The sequence below is a fragment of the Amblyomma maculatum genome, chromosome 11 (assembly GCF_055883805.1).
Source record: "Amblyomma maculatum isolate TAMU_Amacu chromosome 11, ASM5588380v1, whole genome shotgun sequence".
In the NCBI taxonomy this organism is placed as follows: domain Eukaryota; kingdom Metazoa; phylum Arthropoda; class Arachnida; order Ixodida; family Ixodidae; genus Amblyomma; species Amblyomma maculatum.
This window is the reverse complement of record NC_139354.1, coordinates 65767664-65780760: the sequence shown is the minus strand read 5'-3', so window position 1 is coordinate 65780760 and position 13097 is coordinate 65767664.

Here is a 13097-nt window from a genome sequence, read left to right as displayed (position 1 = left end):
TTCCTCAGCTATTTGCAAAGCCTCTTCAGATAACCAGTTTGCTTTTTTGCATTTCTTTTGCTTTGGAACTACCTTAGTAGCAACTTCTTGTATTATATCACGAACATCAGTCCACATCTCTTCGGGCTCTTTGTCTTCTAGATCTAATTCTTGAAATGGATTGCTCACTTCCACAGCATATTCTAATGAAATCTGATCCAGATCATACCTGAAAGGCCTTCTAGTTTTCTGCGTTTTCCTCAATCGAAGCTTAATTTTGGCAACAAGAAGCTGATGATCGGTGCCACAATCGGCCCCAGGCCTTGTTTTTATTGCTTGTATAGCGCTTCTCCATCTCTGCCGGCAAATAATATAATCGATCTGATTCCTGTACAGACCGTCCGGTGAAATCCATGTGTACAGGCGCCTCTTGTGCTGTTGAAAATGAGTATTCGCTATGGTCAGGTTGTTTTCTTGACAGACTCTACTAGCCTCTGCCCAGCTTCATTTGGCTCACCAAGACCGAACTTGCCTGTAATTCCGGATATTTCTTCAATCCCGACCTTAGCATTCCAGTCTCCTATGAGAAAAACGACGTCTGATGATGGGGTGCGGTCTAAAAGGCATTGTAGGTCCGCATAAAATCTCTCAACGTCAGCTTCTTCAGCAGCAGTGGTCGGTGCATAGACTTGGATAACTGTTATGTTGAAAGGGTGACCTTGGATCTGAAGTGAAATCATTCGGTCGTTTTTGGGGTTGTACCCTAGCACTGCTTTGCCCATTCTTCTGTTTACTATGAGAGCGACCCCATTCCTTCTCTTGGATTCGTGCCCACAATAAAAGACATAATGGTCGCCGGAGTTAAATTCTCCCATTCCGGTCCACTTGAGCTCGCTGATACCCAAGATATCAATGTTCAATCTGTCCATTTCTCGCTTGACGATATCCAGTTTACCTTGCGTCATAGATCTTACATTCCATGTTGCTATGTGATATATCTCCTTGCAACATCGGACTTTCCGGTCGCTTCCCGACACATCCACAACTGAGCGTCCTTTTGGCTTTAGCCCAGCCGCTTCATTCGTCCTGGAGCTACTAGGAATCGCCCTTTGTTCATCCCCAGTAACATGTGGGACGCCTTCCAACCTGGGGGGCTCATTTTCCGGCGCCATATCGATAATGGTATTGTGACTGGCCATAGGGTTTTCTTGGCAGGAAATACTGGAGTGGGTTGCCATTACCTTCTCCAGTGAATCACATTTTGTCAGAACTCTCTGCCGTGACCTGTCTATCTTGGGTGGCCCTACACAGCAGAGCTCACGACTTCATCGAGTTTCGCAAGCCCCTCCGCCACGACAAGGCAGTGATCCATGAAGGGGCCCCCGTGCATACTAACCACCTAATAATGTGGTGTATATATATACATATATATATATATATATATATATATATATATATATATATATATATATATATATATATATATATATATATATATATATATATATATATATACAGATCAATTAAGGGGAAATGAGGGTGCTCGTTATAATACATGAAGGAAAGAAGCCAACAGTCGGCGAGGCCGCACACTCTCAAGTTTCGTATACAGACAACATAAATACTCAAGCAAGTAGCAGGGGGGACAGCGGCCGATGTGGCTCAGTTGGAAGAGCACCGGACGCGTTATTCTGAGGTCGTGGGTTCGGTTCCCATCATCGGCACGTTGTTTTTTCTTCTACTTTGTGTTTAATTATCTTTGCCCTAACAGATTACATTACTAATTTCTGTGATTATCCAAGTAAATATTAAAAAAAAGACATAAAGTACCATCCCCAACGCTTTCCTTGGCCTCGCCGACTGTTGGCTTCTTTCATTCATGTATTATAACGAGCACCCTCATTTCCCCTTAATTGATCTGCTTGTAGCTTACGGGGGTCTCGGTTCTGGCAGTCTTGAAGCCATAGGTAGCGTAAGAGGGTTCTAGCCCAGCTTTCGCCCTCGCTCTTGATCACGTTCTACGTGACGCTGGCGGTAACAAAGGACGTTCTACGTCCGCCGCTATGGTTGAGGGTGGCGCTGGTGAACACTCTCAAGTTTCGTATACAGACAACATAAATACCCAAGCAAGTAGCAGGGGGGACAGCGGCCGATGTAGCTCAGTTGGAAGAGCACCGGACGCGTTATTCGGAGGTCGTGGGTTCGGTTCCCACCATCGGCACGTTGTTTTTTCTTCTACTTTGTGTTTAATTATCTTTCCCTAACAGATTACATTACTAATTTCTGTGATTATTCAAGTAAACATTAAAAAAAAAGACATAAATGGTACTTTATGTCTTTTTTTTAATGTTTACTTGGATGTTTACTGACAATCGCGCTTTTGAGAGGTTAGCACGCTTGAAATTCACTGGAATAAGCGCTTTATTGGCCTGAATTGTGCGCGCAAAGCAACTAAGCAATGGGCGGCAGCGGCTATAGCAACAAGCGTGCTCGGCACTCATAGCTCCATGAATGCCAGCCGCAGCCGCCAGAGCTAAATGTAAAGGCTGTGAAGAAACATTTAGATAAAAGCAGCAAACTGGCAATAGCGCAAACAGGAACATTGTAGAAACACATGAGAGTGGCTGAAATCTTTCGGACACATTTGCGTGCCTCATGGGCGACCATGAAAATGGGGCTGCGATTCGCGACATAAGCAGAAGCAAACAAAGAATAAAGTATCGCTTCGTCAGCCGCAATCACGCCGCACGCTGACGGCTGTCGAAGAGAAGAAATAAACATTTGAATAGTTGGGGCAATATACATATATATATATATATATATATATATATATATATATATATATATATATATATATATATATATATATATATATATATATATATATATATGCTTACAAAGTTCACTGACACACGCTGAAGATCAGAGCAAGGTTTTACCAACCGTTCGACTGCACTGCTATCACACATTTTAGGTTCACTAGAGATCCAGTAATAGCAGCAGCCAGCCATCAGGAACGTCAATAGAATTTATTTTATGTTGCAATTGCTAATTAGTAATTAAGATATTGTTTCTAAACTACTGCCTATTGCTTTTAGACAATAAATGTGATGTGAAAACTTGGAGGGCACCTTCTGGAAGCCGTCATTTCATATTTACCTTTAAACAACGCCTCTCTTGTAACGTTTGTCCTACTGTTAAAGAAAGCACGTGAAATACAAAAACTATTACGCGACTGGCGCATTCGCGCGCATTGACAGCGCCGCTCTCAGCCAGGACAGTGGCTCTATGGCCCCGTTGCAGCGGGAGGCCGATATGTCTGCGACGTTTCCTACATCCGCGTCAGCGAGTTGGAGCCCATGATGACGGTATTGCAGCGAGGTGACCGCGCTCGCTGCAATACCTCGCTGCCGAATCAGGTCCGCAGAAACTTTCGTTCACCCGAACTACCAATGAGAGCGCCACAATCGTGGTGCAGGGATGCATTTGTTACGTGATAATCCTTGCATTTATCGGGCTTTATAGAGTTCGGAAAAGACAGCCGCGAGGTTTTGTCTATCCGAAGTAAATGGAATGGGAGTTTCAGAAGGTGCTCTCTACCTTTTCTAATCACATTTATTGTCAAATCGGAAGAGTTAATAAAGTATAAATATAATCCTAACAATAATTATGTAATTATAAAATAAACGTTGCCTGTGGTGCGCTAGATGGCTGGCATCTGCATACAAGTGGTTTCTCTGCCCCGTCACAAATGTTTTATTGATTAACCCTTGGCTTGAAGTAGCTTGGATACCATGTGTATATATATATATATATATATATATATATATATATATATATATATATATATATATATATATATATATATATATATATATATATATATATATATATATATATATATTTATATATATATATATATATATATATATATATATATATATATATATATATTGTCAGCAGTATATATATATACTGCTGACATTGCTTCGACACCACCAAGCCATTTTTGATGCCACTTCCCCACCACTGGGACGGACTAGTGTTGCGCACCATCGCATCATTACTGAAGGTAACTCTATCGTTCGCCGACGGCCTATCGGGTTTCCCTCTCTGAACGAAAAGTAATTGAAGAAAATGTAAATGACATGCTCCATCGCAATATTATTCGTCCCTCGACAAGCCCATGGTCCTCCCCAGTAGTGTTAGTTAAAAAAAAGGACGGCTCGGTACGCTTTTGTGTTGATTACCGGGCACTCAACAAAATTACCCGCAAAGATGTATACCCAATGCCAAGAATTGATGACGCCCTTGACTCTCTCCAAGGCGCCGAATATTTCTCAACTTTGGACCTCCGCTCAGGTTATTGGCAAAGACCTATGCACGAGGACGATAAAGAAAAAACCGCTTTCTCAACTCCCGATGGCCTTTACGAATTTAATGTTATGCCTTTCGGAGTTTGTAGCGCACCAGCGTCATTTGAAAGAATGATCGATACTGTGCTTCGTGGCCTAAAATGGAGAACCTGTTTATGTTACGTGGATGACATTGTCATCGTTTCGTCAACTTTTAATGACCATCTCACGCGCCTGAATGAGGTCCTCACGTGTCTCGCTTCAGTGGGCCTTCAGCTCAACACCAAGAAGTGCCACTTTGCACAGAAGGAAATTAAAATATTGGGACATCTAGTCAGCCATGACGGCATTCGTCCAGACCCTGAAAAAATCATCGCGGTCTTGAACTTTGCTCGTCCGCAACGGATTACAGAATTGCGCAGTTTTCTCGGCCTGGCGTCTTATTTCCGGCGTTTTATAAGGAATTTTGCAAGTATTGCTGCTCCACTTCATAAACTACTTAAAGCACGCAGCCCTTTCGTGTAACTAAACAGTGTGAAGCCGCTTTTAATAATCTGAAGCACGCCCTCACATCAGACCCTGTTCTTGGCCACTTCAGTGACAGCGCTCCAACCATCCTGCACACTGATGCCAGTGGTCTCGGTCTTGGAGCTGTACTCCTGCAGCGCGATGCAACTTCGCGTGAGAAAGTGATTGCCTTCGCCAGTCGGGCTATGACTCCAGCTGAGAAAAACTACACCATTACCGAGCAGGAGTGCCTTGCCGTCGTCTGGGCTGTCCAAAAATTTCGCCCTTACCTATATGGTCGGCATTTCACAGTTGTGACCGATCACCATGCTCTTTGCTGGTTGTCTTCGCTCAAAACTTTGACAGGCCGACTTGGCCTTTGGATTCTACGCCTGCAAGAATACAATTTCGACGTTACTTATGAATCGGGTCGCCAACACCAAGACGCCGACGCTCTTTCTCGCTGTCCTATTTCGGAATCAGCTTGCTGTTTTTTTTCCCAGTGCATTTCCACCTATGACCACAGCCGACCATCTCTTTCCCCGACGTATATCACAACAGTTTCATTTGACGGCTCTGAGAACAAACACGCTCTCCGCTCACAGCAATTAGCCGATGCCTACGGCCGACCCATCATTGACCGCCTTGTTGGCGCTTCGGACCCACCCAATGCTCGGCTTCGCCGACAGCTTCGCAATTTTAAGCTCGAAGATGGCATCCTACTCCGCTTCGTGTATTGCCCTGATGGAACTCGCTGGATCCCAGTCGTGCCGCGTGTGCTTCGCCCACGTATACTGGCGGCTCTCCACGATGACGCTACTGCAGGTCACCTTGGTGTTGACAAAACCTACGTCCGCGTGAAAAAATGATTCTTTTGGCCTAGCCTATCTTCCTGCGTTGCCAAATACGTCGCATCCTGCCCTCTGTGCCAACGTCGCAAATGGCCGACGTCTTCGCCCGCTGGCCTTCTACAACCTGTTCCCTGTCCCGCCACGCCATTCGACGTAGTCGGCATCGACTTATATGGTCCCCTACCTCTCTCCGATGGGGGTAACCATTGGATTATAACAGCTGTCGACCACCTTACACGCTACGCTGAGACAGCACCTGTACCGACCGGTTCCGCTCAAGAAGTATCAAATTTCTTTTTGCGATCAATTGTATTGCGTCATGGCGCTCCTCGGGTGCTCCTAAGTGACCGCGGGACGGCCTTCTTATCGGCAGTCGTTGCCGAAGTTCTTCACGCGTCATCCACCCTTCATAAGACAACCTCAAGCTACCATCCCCAGACTAACGGGCTGACTGAGCAATTTCACCGCACCTTATCGAATATGATCTCCATGTACATCACACCGGATCATCGAAATTGGGACACTATTCTACCATTCGTCACTTTCGCCTATAACACAGCAGTACAGCGGACTACCGGTTATTCTCTATTTTTCCTCGTTTATGGCCGTCCTCCCACTACAATTCTCGACGCTTCTTTCTTCTCTACGCCCGACTACTCCACATCAGTACCTACCCAGTTCTTATCTCGTGTGGCCAGATGCCGTCATCTTGCCCGCCTAAACACAGCAGCGTGCCAGGAAGACCGCAAGAGTCGCTACGATTCTACGCATCGCGTGGTCTCTTATCGTCCCGGTGACGAAGTACTGCTTTATACAACACTGCGCACCGCTGTCCTTAGTGACAAATTCCACCACCGCTACCTTGGTCCCTACGAGATCATCAGCCAAACTTCTCCAATTAACTACAAAGTCACGCCTGTTGATCCCCCAGCCGATCGATGCCACCGTGGAACTGAAATTGTTCATGTTTCTCGCTTGAAACCGTTTGTGCGCCGCGGTACATCGGTTAATTAGGAGCGGCCAGGCTGGCCGCTTCCGACCCCCCGGGCAGATTGTGTGAGCCTTCTGTGGACCTTCTTTCATTTGTACATGCAATGATCTTCTTCTTTCATTAGTACATACCATCATCATCGTCCCGCGGCGCCGGCTGCGGCGCGCGCCTGGGTTCGTGATCGGATTAAAACGCTAGACAAGGCTTCGCTGTCCTTGCCGTCACGACCTCGCCGTCTCGACCTAGCCTTCTTTTACAATATATATATATATATATATATATATATATATATATATGTGTGTGTGTGTGTGTGTGTGTGTGTGTGTGTGTGTGTGTGTGTGTGTGTGTGTGTGTGTGTGTGTGTGTGTGTGTGTGTGTGTGTGTGTGTGTGTGTGTGTGTGTGTGTGTGTGTGTGTGTGTGTGTGTGTGTGTGTGTGTGTGTGTGTGTGTGTGTGTGTGTGTGTGTGTGTGTGTGTGTGTGTGTGTGTGTGTGTGTGTTGCGCCTGGTATGTAATAAAAAAGGATAACGAGGCCCCATGAACATATATTGTTTTCAACAAACTCTTTTACTTTTATGGCCAAATGTAATGACAAAAAGGAATGAACAATAATTTAGAAAGCTTTGCTGGTCTTTCTCGGAAACAACTAGCAAGGTGGAAACGCAGTATATACTATTCCAAAAAAAATTATTTCGGGCCTTCCTGCTTGCGCACTAAAAATGTGCAGTCCATCATATTTGATTGATATGCCGCCTTTGCTTAGTTTTAAAACAGCCATTTAAATGAATTTTCCCACTGTTCTTATAGAAAACATCGGCCTTTATAGAAACTAAAGATTGCTTCAGGGGCAACGTGGTATTAAAAAATTATTTTGCAGCCAGATATCAGTTTTTAGCCTGAGATAGCGTTTTTCTACTGAAATATTTAGTGTGTTATGCAGGCTATATTCTTCCTTGCAACGAAATTGGGGTCTATAAATTCGTAGTTGCGTCCATCACAGCTCTTCGAATTTGGCCAAACTTGAAAAGGTCGAAAAAAAAACAGCTTTGGTTCCAAAATATAAATAATCTACGATTTATATTAAAACCTACCTCAGCAATTGTAAACCCCTAATTATTGCTTGGGAGTAAGAAACTCTAATTCATCATCATTATCAGCCTGATTATACCCACTGCAGGGCGAAGGCCTCTCTCATATTTCTCCAATTAACCCGGTTCTGTGCTAGCTTCATCCACTTGACTCCTGCGAACGTCTTAACCTCATCCGCCCACCTCACTTTCTGCCGCCCCCTGCTACGCTTTCCTTCCCCTGGAATCCAGTTTGTTACCCTAAGCGACCATTGGTTATCCTCTCTTCGCACTGCATGTCCTGCCCATGCCCATTTCTTCTTGATTTCCACAAAAATGTCAGTAACTTGAGTTATTTATCTGACCCAATTTGCACGCTTCCTATCTCTTAATGTATCACTACCATTTTTCGTAGGGATAACATTGTAATAATTATTACACTATATTGTTAATTATATTGATGATATTCTGAATAAAAATATATAAACATAATTTTATTTGATTTAAGAAAGCACAGTTCAGATTGTTATTAAAATTACCTAAATCCAATCCTCAATGCAACATAAATACCAAGCACTAAAACTTATTAGAATATGGTGTTTAAAATTATAGAAATAAATTTAGGACTGAGCGCATATTTTTACTTTGCGGAATTTGTAGGGGCCGCCCTTATTAGGAAAATATTTCTGACATATTCAGTGCACGTGTGTCACTGCGTTGGCTAACGCGCCGGCAATCGGAGCTAACGCCAATTGACAAACCGAGATAATTCTAAAGTTAAGCAACATCACTTCAAAACTAAAAACGCGTCAAGAAGGATAAGTGAAACGTACGCTCAGCCAATAAAACGACTGAAAACCAACAAAAACATACAATATATTTCAAGCTGTAATTACATAACAATATGGCCGCGAACAATTCAATACAGTTTCTTGCTTTACAACGCTGACGGTATGCGACCTTTTCATTGCCATTGTGCGGACATAACGATTTTGTGCTCTTTATTTTTCATGCTTGGTATCACAAAATACGTCTTTATCACTTCCTTTGTAGCGCAAAACGCACCAATAACGGGCTAGAAGGATCACAGGGAAGCTTAAGTTTTTGCACAATGTTCCGGATTTTTCAAGCATGTCTTGCTTTTTTTGTCTAGATTTTTCTGTGGCGACTAAAACTGACTGCTGATGATTGCAACGGATCATCGTAGATCGGCGACCGCTGTGTAGGCTTTCTGCTATCACCAGAGTCTATTTTCTTAATTCTTTTGCGGGTGCAAGTACGTCGTATAAACTTTCTTTTTGTTGTTGTTGAAACATTAGGCTTTTTGTTTGCCCTCTGAGGTATTATACTACCGTGTAACACCTTGGTGCTAGTACCAGCCTTAATGTTTAGGACTGTACCTACATGCCAAGGCAACAGCCGTGTTAATGCATCCGTCGGAGATGAGCACAACAAACCAAGCGAGCCGCCGGCTTCAAAGGCTTTATCCTCAACACGGCATACTACTGGAAATTCTTGGAGACGACAGGTGAATCCTGCAGTGGTGATGGCTCAATCCACAGAGCCGGTTCCCTTTGGGATTTGGCAACACAGCCCCTGCATGTTCAAAGCCACTCTAGAATAAGATCCACATTCCTGGTTAAATCCGCACGGACATGTTGCCGAATTCAACTATTGGGACGATGCATTGAAGCTGCAAAAGGTCTCCTTTACACTGGATAGGGCAGCCCCTACTTGATATGAAAGTCATGCTTTTTTCACGCCTTAGTAAGACGTAAATCTTAATGAGCCGATGAGCCTGTTCACAAGGCTTATAAGAAAGCAGAGACCGAAAATGCCTTCAACACCAAGACTCAGTTCCCTATTGGGACCATCCCAAATTATGTCGAAGAAATTAGGCGCCTGTTTCGGCGCTCTTACCCCAAAGAACAATGTAAAAATTAAATTCTTGATGCCAGCGTCAAAGAGTCGCTCTTTGCTTAACTCGTAGAAACCGACCCAGACCCGTGGCCGAGTTTAAAAAAGAAGCATATTTATTTGAGCGAAGTCTAGACGACTCAGCGTAGCTCTTTTAGAAGCGGTGACCACCACCAGTGACTTGCGGGAACTGATACGCTAAGTCATCTGCACAGAGCTTTGCCTCCCACTACTATCATCACAACAGTATCAAGTTAGCACGCTCACCCAAAATCATCCGCGAAAAAGCGAGGTGAGCTCATGGTGCTAATCCGACTCCAATGGCCGCTGCTAAGGAAACACCTGCTTTGAGTTACGCTACCCCACTACCCAGACAGCCTCAACGAGGTAAGACATAAAATCCGAGACGCCTCCATCGTGTTCGCAAAAGCTGCCTCTTTGGCCCCCGCCGGCCAAGTTTAAGCCGCACCCCCAAGTACAAGGAAATGGGACTGCTGGAACACATCTAGCTACCTGATGTGCTTCCGCTGCGGTCAAGCCGCTCACATCCCTCTTATTGCTCGCACAGAAGGATTGAACTGCGTGGTTTGGCCAACAAACCCCTAGGACTAACACCAAGCGAAAAACCCCAGAAAATTGACACAGAAGAGATAATACAAAATCACTTTTTCTGTCCCGATCTCCATCACCGTTCTGCTATCAATTTGCGTCGCACGGTGCATCTGCGAACGACGGAAGCCACCTATTCCCCTGAAGGGAAACTAAAGAAAGTAACTGTGTAAGTGATGTTTCTTCAAGACAAAAAAATCACTCTCCGCCGCTGACGACGAGTCATGCCAACGCCAATTTACGTCGACGCTACTTATAAAAACACCCTTGACGACGACGCGCCCGTGTTCAACGTGACACCTTCGTCCAGCGACATAACTGCGTACCCCGCCATTGCTTCTATACCCAACGAAGTCGAGATCGAACACTAAAGCCTGCCTGAAATAAGAGAACACGAACTAGCGTGGGGACGTTGCAGTCCATGGTCAGACGGCTACCGCCTTGTATACACAGGAGCGCATAGTCATTACTGGGCCGTTCGCCGCCCAGCTCAGAAAAGTAACGGCCGCTTGTGATGGCCTGCTGATTCGCACGTTGGTGGTAACTTCATTACTCCGTTGAACCGAAGCACTGCAAGAGTGACCGTAAATGGACGTAGATACGCTACGACCTTGGTGGTCCTACAGCCGTGTTCATGCGATATGAGTTTGGGCATGGACTTTCCAATGAACATCGGGAGATCATCGACCTTCGCTCAAACCTCATCAATCTTTCCTACGATAAAGACGCATCTGCTTGTTGTTAAGGTGTTGTTAAGGAAACACCCAGTTGCTCTTGGAGTGTGGACATTGAATCGCAAGGAGCTTCAGTGCTGGTAGAAACTTTACCTAGAAATAGCGGCACCTAAACAAAGGCACAGCTATTGTTTTCCACAGCGAGCAGCGGACACCCGATATGTCCTCGCCCTCTCCAGCCAACCCTCTCATGATGTAGTGTATTGAACAAATAGAGTGACGTACGACATTCAGACACACTATCCCGGGGCAGACAAGAAAGAATTCGCACCCTTCTTGAACGATCCAGCTAATGCTTTTCGTTGCGTTAAAGTTACAACAATCTTTGCACCGCGTTATCATGGACTGACCCGCCTACCCGCTTCGTCGAAGCCCCTGCCGTGCGTGGCCTCGAGAATGCCATGACATACGCGGGGAAGAGAGCTAATGCTTTGCGCCCACGTCATACAGCTATCGAAGAGCTCCTTGACGGAACCACCTGTTCTTGTGAATAATATGGCACACTTCGCTTCTTCTTCTATTATCGCCACTTGAAGAACGTGACCGAGAAAGAAGGATGTCTAATCGCTCCCCGTATCAACTCTATGGCGAAAGAACAGATCGGCTCTGCAACGGTTTGTACTACTTATGCATGGACCTGAAGAGCAGGTACTGGCAAATTAAGATCGACGAAATATACGACGAGAAGACCGTGTTCATCACACCAGACGTCCCCTATGAGTTCAAGGTAATGCAATTCAGCCCGTATCCGAACAAGAGAAATTCCGGCGAATAGTGCATACCCTACTGGCTGGCGCAAAAAGTGGCAGACCTATCTGCTATGCTTCGAAAACGTCGTTGTTGTCTTCTCAAGTTTTAAGAGGTCAGGGTAAGCGCTTTATTTCCATTTATTTTTATATATTGTGGTGTCCTTTTTCTACAACTAATACAGATATAGCCAAGGGGTTCGTTTAATTATGTTCAGCACATTGTCTTCCATTAGCTGATCAAAATATGTTTTGATATGCAAAAAAGCTAACACATATTGCTGTTTTTCTTTCCTATAATTAAACCAGCAGTATTCACTACTTTAAGTATCCATAGCCATGTAGTCATTTATTGTGCCACCAAAATCAGCATGACATAGTTTGGAATATTAAATAACGGTACAGTCGTAAAGGAGACGCTTGTATTGAGAAAACTTAGCATAAAGTAAACAATAACTTAAATCGCCCGTTTTTCACTAGGCGAACAATTTTTGATCCATTAATTCGATAGGAGAAAGCTCCACAGTAATCATTTTGCTTAGCTTCTAGCTTCTTTTCCTGTCGGTTATCTCCTCGGGCTTGTTTTGTTCGTTGATGTGTTGCTCTGGCATTGAAGTAAACCCGACACTGGTCGAATTCTTGCAGTCAGCGGAGGATGTCCTTAACGGGATGTATCCCGCATGCCTCAAGGATCATAGCTCTTGCTGTGTTGTCACCATTGAACGTTAGGACCACATAAATTGTGGCAATCATCACTGTCTTCAGGCCCACAAAGACGTTTTTGGAGCATGCTCCTACACCTACGCTATTGAACGACTCATTTGGCTTCTGGGTTCGTCAGTGCAGACTTTTCTGCCGGAGCTCTGGCAGTGAAAGCTGCCTATATATGGGCTTTGTGCGTCAAGGAATTTTTGCGCAGACACAGCTTTTCCTTCATTACATACTTGTTGCAGGCACACAAGGGGCCGGGCTCCTTTGAACATAGACCATGACATGGGTCCGTGTCAGATAATTCCAAGTGAAAACAGGTTGCTCCCACGAAGAAAGTGAAAATGTTATTCGAAGAATATTTTTGAATATCATGATTACACACTACATTTTGTCGACATGTCTACATGATGACCGGTTATCATGTACGCCAGCAGGCCCTTTTCAAATCGCGAACCGAATTACTTGACGACAGAGTAGTTCCTCGAGATAATTTGGGCCACTTAATGGTTGCGCCTGTATAAATGTGGTCGAATGTTCAAGGTGGTAAGCGCTCACCATGCACACTGCTGGCTGGCAAATTTGAGGCCGTTCCGGCCGTCTTGCCCGATGGAGCCTATGCCTTCAAACATTT